A 12,444-nucleotide genomic window follows, 5' to 3' on the forward strand; every position below is an offset into this window, starting at 1 on the left:
CACTAGCCACAGGTTTCCAATCTAATCCTTGTCATGTATTACTGAGGCAACACCTAAAGAAGCCTGAAAAAGCCTACGAACTGCTATGCTAAGAACTGTACAGAAATGCAAAAAAAAAAAAAAAAAAAAAAAAAAAAAAAAAAAAAGGGAAAAAAAAATAAGGCAAACACTGTGCAAAGGCTTTGTGAGCTAAGGAGCCTGGAAATGAAGTGGAATAACAAGAAAAGTCCTTGTGCTGGGGGGTGGGGGACACATACTGAAAGGTGCTTTTCTTACAGGCAAACTCCACAATATCACTCACACTTGGGGCTCTCCTTCAGAAGATTTCTTCAGTGAAATCATCATTCCCACCTGTCATTCAGGAAAACACATAACCTACAGTATCATCTCCTTTTAAAACTGGAGCACAGTGCTACTAACAAGCAGATTGAGAACTATGATCTGCTGGCTGCAAATCTCAAAAGTTAAACGGAAGAACAGCAAATGAATTTAAAATATGCACGGTAACAAAGGAACTAAAATTAGCATTCAGTGCTCTCTTCAATCATCTCTCCCCGTCCAAAATGTGGTAATAAACTACCACATAGTATATCACCAGTAGTCTTACTCTTCTGCTCTATGACAACAACAAGGATTATGACTGTGTCAAAGCTGAATGGTTACAATCTACATTATTACTCACTGTTCAGAATGTCTGGAGCATGCAAGACAGATAGAAAACTCCCATCATCACTTTCCAAAATACTTACAAATTAATTGATGTCAACTAAGTAATAGCTGAGCAGCACTGAAAAAAAGTGATTCACATACAGACTATTTATGAATTTTTTGTTTCTTTACAACCAAATTTTTGAAGTCACAATCCACAAGCAATTGCTGTATTAAACCATGACTTAAATATGCAAAAATGCCAACTTGAGATTGCTCAAGTTTGTTGGTAAGTCATAAATTTAACAAAAAAATATTATGAAGAGTACTTTTATAGTGCCTTCCAATACTAAGTAAAATCATGTTCTGATTTTCCTTTCTTTCATTTCACCAATTATTTGATTTACCTTCCAATACAGTGACCTTTGCTATAATGAATTTATCTTACATACTTATAAATACTCAGCATCCAGGATGGAAGCTAAAGAGTTACATGCAGTATCTTTCACTTAGAGTCATAAAAGAAAACGATAAGTCAACTCAGCATCTTCATTATTATTAACAAAAGTGATGCACTCATCTTTGCTAATTTATTTCCTTACACTGAAGAAATCAAAATAGACTTTTTCTCTGATCTAGTTTCTTCTTAGAGCTCATTAGATTTAAGAAGCCATCAACAGATATGGGAGATACCTACTGAAACTATAAGGTTACATAAGAAAAGAATTCTCTGCCTTGTTCTGATATCCACTTCACTACTACTTCCCTCCACAACTCTTATGATTAGTACTAGGTTTTTAACTAGGAAATGGTCTATGAAGAGAAAAGCAATCGCAGACTCTTTAATTTAACGTAAGACATGAATCTAGCACTCCTGTTCGCGTAGGAAAAACAAACTTGGAAAATGACACTCAAGTGCATCTAAAGGTTAAAAAGCAGATGGCAACGATCACTCTCTTGAGTTTTTTGGGGTTTGTTTCTCGTGAAAGAATCAATTTTGCTGTTGTTTAAGCTGACAGTTTTATAATTTGCTGTCCAGCTCATTGCTGTTTAGGCAAATGAGAGTGGCAATTGTGCTCCATTTTATTTCCTTTTCATAAGTCTGTGTTAATATTCTAATCCTTTAAAAAGTCTAAAACAACAATCTTGCTGTTTTCTTAACGCAACTTTCCCCCACAAACTACATGAGAGAGATACTTCTCTTTCTTCTCCTACCTCCTCTTCCAATAACTACAGGTTAAGGCTCGTGAAAAAATACAGTTCTGCAGCACAGCAAAGAGCTCCTTTGGGCATTAAGCCCTCCTTTTTAAGCCAGTAAGTAACCTTCACATGAAAATTCTATCTTCCCAATACACCACAAGTATTTTATATTGTAAAAATGATCCCACTGAGTCCTGTCAAGCAGGAATACAGTAGCCAAAGTTCACTGTCAGTGAAGTTTCTGTGCACACAGCTATATAATCTGATTTTACAAGCAGTTACGTCAGGATCAATCTATACTATAGTTAATCCTTTTCTCTGAACATGCTGCCTGCAAAGATCACAGTAGTATGAAATAAGATGCTTTCTCCACAATTACCACAAATGAAATGTCGCTTTTCTGATTCTGTCTTAAATACACAACGCATTATTAGATTGGGGAATATCCACTGACCCACTCCAACCCCCACCAACATCTGGAGGCTATAAACATAAATTGGTTCAGAAAGACAGGACAACTTACTGAAATAAAAATTTCTCAAATGTCAATCAGATATAAATCTGATTTATATTTCAGTGCAGCTTCTTGCTCAGAAAGCATCTAAGCTGCAATAGAGATCCTTGTCCCACTGCACAGCATTCAACCTATACTTATATTTTTCTCCCAGTACTAACCATTATCATTCAGGACCCTAGCTAGATGAACCTTCAATATGATAATCCTCTGTCATCATGATTTATGAATACCATATTTATTTATTCCTTTGGTGTTATGGTCTGATTTCCAAATGTATCCCATACCATTATGCACTCATGCATTTACACACATGCACCAAAAGGAAGTTGCAACTATCCTGCTCATCTCAGAAAGCAAATTCAGTATTGTAGATTTATACTAGTTATTCTTTTGATACTTCTAATTATTCTCTCATTCCAAAATATCCTTAAGTTCCTCAGATTCTAGATGGATTGATTACTAGAGCATACCAGATTCACAGTGAAAGTCAGCAACATTGTTTTTTTTTTAAATTTCATGATGTTTAGACATAATTTTATATATTATATATATAAAATGTTATATAAAAATATATTAATATATATATACATGTGTGTGTGTATATACATATTTTATATATAAATATAAATATAAATAAGGTGCTTTTCCAGGAAGTCACAAAAATGAAGGATTTCATTTCAATTTAAAAATAGGTAACTCATGTTCCTTCAAATAAGAGCACACACAATTTTTTTCCTTTCCCCCTGTACCCCTCACCAATCAAGCAAGTTAAAGAAACTTAGTCAGAGAAGCCTATCAGCAACTCATTCCAAGAAAGCAAAAAGCTTCTCTGGGCAGGTCTGACTGTAGTCATCACTGTCTCAAAGAGCCCCTCTGAATGCCTAGGCTGTTCAGAAAGCTTTGTGAAAATTACGAGGAAAGCATAAATTAGATCACATAAAAAGAAACTTCATAAGCCACACAGAGCAGCAGGTGATAGAGAACTAAAGCTACAAAGGGTACCAACTGGAGATCCATTTGCTACATCATCTTTTGGTATCTGACTTCTCATTTGCTCTATGGAGAAAGCACCGAGTGTGGCAATGGAAAGAGGATGAAATCCATACACATTGAAAAATTCACACCAGATAAGCCTCGGATTAGTTGTAGGGGAATCTATCACAGAAAGATCTAGCCCCTTATTTTGTCTCCAACAGTGATTAGCAACAGATATCTAAGAAATAGTTTAAAACAGAACAAGCACGTGGCAATACTGCCACAGAAGTCACCCTAACTCCAGTTTATGGCTTCAACTAGAAGAAAGATCTTTGTATTTATTCCTCAGCAGATTTTTCTTCCATGAGTTTGTCCAATTATGTTCGACACCACATGATCTTTCACTATCTACAGCATCCTGTGGCAAGGAGCTCCACAGTTCAATCACATATGGTGGGATGAATAATCTGTTGTTTATGTTGAATCAACCTGCTAGTTATTGTATGAAAGCTAAAGGAAATCAAGTGAAACTAGTCATTTTGTTTATTTACTTCTTCCTATTGTGATCCATGAGTTTTTCATACCCTCTTCACAGCTTTTTTTCCATGCAGAAAACATTCCATATATCTGATCATTCTAATCAGCTTTCTCTGAAGCTTTTCCAGTTCCAGTACATCTTTTCTTGGGAATGGGAGGACCAAAACTGCTAGGCACAAGTACCGATGACATGGAAACGCAATGAATTTTTAAAGTTACAATGCCTCCAGCAACTTTTCAGTCTATTTCAGTCCCAACTCAAACCTTTTCTCTTCTGATCCATGATTGCTTTATACTAGGATGAAGCAGCACTCCTCTACCTTGTTGCCTTCACAAGCAGGCAGTTCCAGTCCGCTTTTCCTACTCAGATTCAGTAGCCCCCTTCCTATGCACAGGAAAAGATCCGCAAAATACCAACAAATCATTTCCTCTCAGAGAAGCATCAAAATTCCCAGTAGCCCCATGAGAATTCATATGAAAGGAGAATAGGAGCTTTACTACACTGATGAGAAGAATACAAGCAAAGAGAGATGAAACATCTTCCACAAGATACTGGAGATTGCAGCAACAGCATTGGCAAAACACCTGATCTGAGGAGCTGCTCCAGCTATCATTTTTGAAGAGTTACTACCATAGGAGAAGATTTAGCAGTGCAGAAGAGAATAGTTCTATTAGGCAAGAGAAAACAGATGAACTGAGTCCAAGCAATGACCAGGTGAGGGTGAATGGGGACAAGTGAATGAAATAGTGACTGAGCTGGGAAGAGGAGATTGAACAGGTGGACAGTAATTGGGACTGAGTCAAAAAACATGTCACCAGGTTAGACCAAGCAGTGAGTAAACAGTGAGGTGCAGCAGCTTTTTTGTGTGTTTAAGAAGTAAGGGTGAAATTGGCAGGGTGAAGTTGTAGGTACTGGGACAGATACTGTAAGAAGTACAAGTTTACGAGCATGTCTCCAGTGAAAGCAAGAGAAAGCCAAAGCTGCCAAACAGTCAAGGCTGTGTTATATTAAGAGAGAGAGAGAGAGAGAGAGACAGACAGACAGACAGACAATGTAGGGGAGCAGGGTTCTATACAGCTAGCACATGTGTGGAGAGTGTGCTGGTAAGTCCTTGAAGAACAGGCAAAATTCTCTTTAACATGTTACAAATATGGAGTGAACACATGAGTTCCAGCCTGTCTCTATAAAACTTCTCCTCATAAGGGGTTAATTTAGTCCAAGTTATTAGCCTGGAATGCAATTGTCCTGATAACAAAAGAATTGTAAATCTGAATTGTCATCTACAGATGATTCAGACATTTGTATAGAAACTATTTATCACAAAGTAAAAAGAAACAAAAGATGATACAGACCCTGTCAAACTGGTATAAGAGACATTAGGATTTTACCCCACCCCAAACCCATTTCATCATCTCCAAGAAAGCCATCCCTCATGCCCCACAGAAGTCCCCACCTCCAAATTTCTTAATTTTACAGTAAATATTCTCAGCTTTATTCGGCCTGTTCTGCTCCAGTTCACTCCTTTCTTATCTAGCCAATGCACTTCCACAATGCAATTGAAGCCAGAAATAAATGCTCTAATCCTCATAGCATGCCACCCAACTACATTCTTTCCAAGCAAAGGACGCAGTGGCAAGAAATAAATAATTAAACAGAATACAGACTTGCCTTCTTCCATGTGAGAAAAATAAGCACAAAAGTTACACAGATACAGAACTTGGAGAGAGCTTCAATCATTAAAAATATGGAGAAAGCACAGAGAAACAACAAGGTACTTTTAATAACCATCGATCTAGCTCTTAAACTTTGGTCTTCCCCTATTTTGCAAAGTATTTTAAGTTTAGTTCCAGATATTCAACATTCAGTAGACTCTACGGAGAATTACAAAGAATACAATAACCCTTACCTCAAAAGGAAATATTCTGTTCCTGTTAAAAATGGCAAAAACCTCATGAGCAGATGAAGCCTAAATGTTTAAAATACAGGGATAATTGGATAATTCTAGGGTACTTAATGGTTTACTCGGTTCACCAAGAATTGGATGACTTTGGATATTTAATACCTTATTTTCACTTAATAGACATTCTACATACAGCATTACACTTTTAATAGTTATGCATATTTTTTTTTGTATTGCCACAACAAAATCCCAGACCGATAAGTTTCAGCTTGTGAACAGATGCAAGCAGTAACTTCACAAGGTACCTTAAATGGGCAAGAAACATTTGCCTCACTAAAGGATGCAAAAATAAGTCGACTGTAAGAAAGCTTTTTACTTTTTCTCATCAGCAACTGAGTTCTTTCTCTGAGCAAACTAACTGGCTGGTGAGAGAAACAGCCATGTAAAGACTATAAAATTATTTTTAAAACAAACTTACAACACTAATATAAAAACAAAAGCTCTTCTGAGTGCTTTGTGAACACTTTGATAAACAAATTCTAACATATTTTAGATATAGATGTTAATTTCTCTTTGAAGTATACAGATCTCTTTTTGCAGACGGAAACAAAGTTCAAACCAATCTACTCTACTAAACCCTTTCCACAACTACGGTATTCAGAAAGCTCATTGATCATAACAGCAGATGATCAAGACTAGTCCTATGTATTCCACTAAAACTTCTCTTCCACTGTTGCCCACAAAAAGGATCTCAAACAAACTGAAATCAAGTTCTTCCACAGTTTGGCCTGAAGAGTCCTGAGGAAGACAAAGACAAATCAAATACCAGGAGCTTTCTCACTGTCCTCATGGCTCTTGGCAGAGTGTGAAGCTGTTTAGCACATTATCCATTATGAAAAACAACAAAGGATCTTGTCAGAGGTGAGGATAATATGGCAAAAGCCCTGCACTTCCTATTGATTCTGTTAACTCTTCTGGCTTCATCCTTTCAGAGTACAGCACTGCACTACCCAAGGCACATGTTCTACTCCTCCCTCATCAGTTCTACAGCTCTTTTCTGATCTAAGGTCTTCTCTGGGCTCATCAGCCCATGGAAAGGGAGATATGAGACTCTCTTTCTTTGCTTCACCTCCCAAGGCTGAGGTCAAGGCCCTGACAGGACAAGCATATACCTCTTTGCTTCTCCCCAAAACTTCAAAAGACTCTCTGCAATGTTCTTGAGAGTCACATCGCCAAGAGGTTCCCAGTCTGAGAAAACCCAGATCCCTCTCATGGAATGCAGCCACAGTAAAACCAAAACAAGCCACTGGGATCTTGTTTAAAACACTAGGCAAATGTGCAAAAGAGAGGATGGGGCGGGGAGGGGGGGAGGAAAAGAGGGAGGGAGGGAGAGCAATGAGTAGGGTATTTGATATGTGTAGGCGGAGATAGCTGTGCTGTCAACTGCACTTAAAGTTGTTGCTCTCCAGAGCCGTGTAAGAAAAAAAAATATACAGCTCAGCTGAAGCCTTAAGTTAAACAAAGCAGAGAAGCTGGATTAGTGCACACAAACAGCCCAGCATTTACATCAACATAAAAATATGGTCTTAGAATGACAGCACATAGCATCAAGGTCTAAAGTCTGTCTATGTCACCGTGGTAACTTCTGCAATTCATCAGATTTTGTACACCCAGGTTGTGGTAACAGGATTTGATTTTATACTTGTCTAATAAAATATCCAGATTATTCCACAAAATAAGCACAAAGAATTACAGCTACCCTGAGGTACAGTTGGATCTCATACAAGAGCACAGAAACATACATGCAAGCACATACAAGCATACATGCTTTGTCACCAGAGAAACTTCTTTCCAAACAGGCACCATGGATCTTGAATATTTTTATATTGCAAGAAAAAAAAAACAAACATTTATTGAGCATCAAGTCTCTCATATGACTGCACCATTCTTGAGGAGGATAATAAGCCAATTCAGCTATGCTGAAATTTGAACTCCTGTCTCCTGGAGTCATAAAGAAAAGTCTTCCCCAGATGAAATTTTAAACTATTCAAGCAAGCATCATCTGAACAGATTAGGTATTAGCTGAACCATTATCTTCAGTCCAGCTTTAAAATTAATGGGGTCATTGCTTAGCTGGAGACATGAGAGAAGCTAGTTATAAAAGAAATAACCACAGCTCACTCAGAAACATACTATTTTCTATCCCAATATTCTGATCAAGTCAGAATAACAAAATGCTGAGAAAACTATTGGTTTTGACTGAAGAAAAAAAAAAGGTGTTTACATTTTGTTTTTGGATCAGAGGATATAGCAACATGTCTGTAGCAGAAAGTAGCTGGTGCATTAGTTCAGTTTTGTCAAGTAGGTCAGGTATAAATGATTTCATCTCACTGTTATGAATTCAAATGGCATTTGTTTCGGTATAGTCATTGACTTGCAGCATTTTGACTAGTAAGTCTTGCTAAAAATGCCCACATAAAGAACACTGCTAGAAGAGACTAGTTCTGCATTAAAAATAAGCTGCTTGCTTAAAAAAAAAAAAAAAAAAGGAAAAAAAAGTGGCAGTGGTGGTGATGGACCAAGCAGACAGAAAAGGAAGAAGAAAATTACCCAGATAAGTAGTGTTGTCTCCTGGGTTTTCCAAGATTTGACCAGATAGAGGACTGAGCAACCTTGTTCAACCTCACGGCTACCTGCTTTGAGCAGTTTGGACTACAGACATTCTGCGGTCCTTTCCAAACCAAATTATTCCAGGAAGTACACTTCTAGAAATTATAGTATGCTTGTGGGTGTTCTTGTACATATTCTAGTATGCTTCCTTGGTAATGGACTGGTAAAAAAAAATAATTGCTTTCAACAACACGATCATATCATCATGCTTTATCAATGTTAAGTCATCAGCCTGACAGGATGACACAAATTCCATTTGTCATAATAATGATTTGCTACCTTGAGATAACCTATTTTAAATTGTTACACAACAGTAGTGCTAGACTCAATTCTAATTACCAAGCCAGTGATAATTACCATTATAAAGGACCAACAGAGCAAGGACATAAAGGTAGGCCCAGAAATAGTATGTATGTCGGTGAGCTCTACAGAATACCATTCAATATTTTGAATCTTCTCCATTCAACACCACAAAAGGAAATAGTCATTTTTTAACAAAATCGACAGCAATAGATCAATATACTTAAGTAACTGAATGGGCATAATTTCGACAGATCAGAAGGCCTCAAATACAAAACATGCACCTATGTATAGCCATAAGCAGGAAGAATTTTTCAAGTATGCTCTTCTTCACTCAGGAAAAATAAAAAGAAAATTAACTCTTGAACAGTATTACAAGAGTTTTTTTGCACAACACCTCACAAAATTGCACCAAATTTCCCACTGATAGTGCACACAGACTGCAGCACAATAGGAAACTCAAAATTCTATTGAATTCTCAAACGCATAAAATGTAGCCATTCTCTTTTTTAATTGACTATTACCATAGAGCAAGACCCTTTGGAGATATTACCATTCTATATGTATTTAAAGAAAATAAATTCTTAATTACGTGGTAAGTCAGCTTTTTGCTGAATTTTCAGCAAAATTAGATGTTAAGATTGCAGAACTAGTAAGTTTGTCTGTAATCAAGAGTGCCCACTATAACCAGGTAAGCTTTATAAGTGCTTCATAAAAAATACAGAAGACTGTCTAATTCCTAGATATTAACAATGTAAGGGTCAAAAACTCTCCTCATTTCGTTCTGGGATAAATCTCACTTGCTCTGCATATAAAGCAAGTAAATCTGGATGCACATCAGACACTGATAAGTACATTTAACACACAGGACAAAACAAAAGAACCAGGCTCCATAAGATACAGAAATTATATACTCCATAAAAATGCTGGCTACTTTAAGGGATTAAGTTACCAGAAGTGTTTCAAGGAGGGATCTGACTGTGGAAGAAGCAGCCACTCAGAGCATAGGAATGAGAAAGCTCCCAGTGTAGAAGGTAGTATGGCAGGAGGCATGTATAACAACACTAAATTTCATTTAATCCCTAGCATTGAAATATTTTCAAAATCTAAGTATTTTAGAGATTAATAATTCTTATTAGAAACTTTGGCCTATGAGATAAGCCCTCTACACAAGTCAGGCAACAAGCAGTCCTTCCCATTCCCAGCATCCATGGGACCAAATGCACCCTCAGCAAGCTCACAGAAAAATAACGAAATGGAGAGGAGTAGTTGACAGGCCAGAGGGTTGTGCTACCATTCAGAGGGACTGGGACAGCCTAGAAAACTGGGCAGAGAGGAACTTCATAACAATCAGCAAAGGCAAATGCAGGGTCTGCACCTGGAAGGAATAATCTCATGTATCAGTACAGCCTGGAGAAGAGAAGACTGAAGGGGGATATTAACAGTGTGTATAAGTATCTTTAGGGAGAGTGTACAGATGAAGCCAGACTCTTTGCAGTGCTGACCAGTGACACAACAACAGGCACAAACTAAAACACAGGAAGTTCCATCTGAACATAAGGAAAAGCTTTCTTCCTGTGAGGGTGACAAAGCATCGCAACAGGTTGCCCAGAGAGGGTGTGGAGTCTCCTTCTTTAGGAACATTCAAAATCTAGCTGGAGACAGTCCTGGGGAACATACTTTAGGCGACCCTGCTTGAGGAGGAAGGACTGGATCAGATGATCTCCAGAAGTCCCTTCCAACCTCAACTATTCTGTGATTCTGCAATACCCAAAGCAGAAAAATGTGTTAGAATAACTGAGGTGATTATACGGTGTGCTTTCAGAAAAAGACGTATGCTGAAAATTAACGTTAATCACTAGACATTATTTTAGCACAATAGTTTCCAATAAAAAGGTCTGTTGGGCCTCCTCCACAAGCAACCGAGAGCAGAAGAATTCTCAAGAGAAACAAACAAACAAACAAAAGACTAGAATCAGGCCGTGCCAGATCTTTGTCCTGCATCACTTTAAGCAAAAAAAAAAAAATAGTTCTTTGACCTATAACTAGTTGACAAGGGAAAAAAAAAAAAAAAAAAAAAAAAAAAAACACTCCCCAATACCCAGCCACTTAAAGTATACACAGAGGAATGTAAAACATGACCATACCATATCTCACATATAACTTTTTCAAAAAACCTGAATTGAACTAAAAATTAGCCAAGAGTTGCTTACCACAACACCAGCTTCAACTTGTCTTCCTCATTATTCCCTATCAAGTAGCTTTACACTTCAGAGATGACTAGTTCATAAGTAAAACATGGCACAGGGACTTAAAACGTAACACAAACTTAACTGGGAATATATTTTACACCCTAAACATAAGCAAAAGCTTTATCTTTACACCAGTACATCAAGTCTTTATATATAATTTTCACTAAACAGAAATAATTTTCAAATTAAATCTACTAGTATATTAGAGGGGGAAAAAAACAAAACACACAGCTGACAAGTCATTCATCTTTCAAGATTTCCCATTAGAAACCTAGCACACTCTTACCATGGGTAAATACTGCAATAAAGATATTCTGGCAGCAATCCTAAACCTCCTGAACCTCTTGGCATTTGGCATATTTTGAAGTGGGGTAAAATAAATTTCATGGTCTTTTGATTATCCACACACTCCATTAAGTTCCAGAGATTTAGTAAATACCACAAAAATGATGATATATCTACATTTGGCTTTTTTTCCTCCCCGCACTGTGAACCAGGCCACACAATTAACAGGCCTTTTTAAAGAATACTCATACAGCAAATAACCTCCTGTAGCGAACACTTCCTTTGTATTCTGTTTTCTTGGAACCCTCTCAAACAGCTTGTCTGCAACTTTTCCTAGGAAAACAGCAAATCCCAAGTAAAGCAAAGCAAAGAATGCAACAGACAATGATCACTGCAGATCTACCCTCCTGCATATACCAAATTCCCTGAAGAAATTTTACTGGTGAGGCTGGCTGCCCATGGAAATTCCCACAGCATGACACTGGCAGGGGCTGGGAGACGGAGGGAAAACTGCACAGGGATTCTCGGATTTCTCATGTGCCTACAGATTTTGTAGTAGCGTAACTATTCCAGTTAGGATTAAAAACTTTTTATTACAATATGGTGGCCCCTGAACAAGCCCCCTCACGAGCACCGAGCGCCGGCGCCTCGCCACCACGGCCGCGGGGGCACGAGCGCCGCCCGGGCGCCGCTGCCCGCCGCTGCCCGCGGGGGCGCTCCCGGCGGCAGGACGCGGCCGCCTCCCGCGCCGCCGCCTCCCGGCCTCTGGCGCCCCCTGCCGGCAGCGCCGCGGCGCCGGCGGCCTCTGGCCACGGTCTCCGGCCACGGCCGGGCTCGGCGGCCGAAGGCAGCCAAACTTGGGGGTCTCGGAGGCGCTCCGGGCTCCTTTGGCAAGCACCAGCGCAGGGCAGCAGGCTGGCAGGGGCTGCTGGAGGTCACCCGGGGCACCCTCCGGATCCCGAGAGATAAGTTCAAAGGCAGCTTGTTTATCTAATCAAGCGTTGAACCCTCCAAAATGGGGGCTCCACAGGCGCTCCCGAACCTGTTCTAGTGCTCTGCCACCCTCAGAGTGAATACCGTGTCCTCACATCCAGTTTTGGGCACAAATTGAAATACAAGAAATTGTGCTTCAACATAAGAAAACAATTCTTTTACTGTG

At 38.8% G+C, this 12,444-nt stretch overlaps 1 protein-coding gene across 9 annotated transcripts in view; it reads right to left on the bottom strand.

The window, feature by feature from the left end:
* The window catches only part of SPIDR (scaffold protein involved in DNA repair), a 206,925-nt gene that overhangs the window by 178,646 nt on the left and 15,835 nt on the right, over nt 1–12,444 (bottom strand). The window lies entirely within an intron of this gene.

This window comes from Rhea pennata, chromosome 2 (assembly GCF_028389875.1).
Source record: "Rhea pennata isolate bPtePen1 chromosome 2, bPtePen1.pri, whole genome shotgun sequence".
Classification (NCBI taxonomy): domain Eukaryota; kingdom Metazoa; phylum Chordata; class Aves; order Rheiformes; family Rheidae; genus Rhea; species Rhea pennata.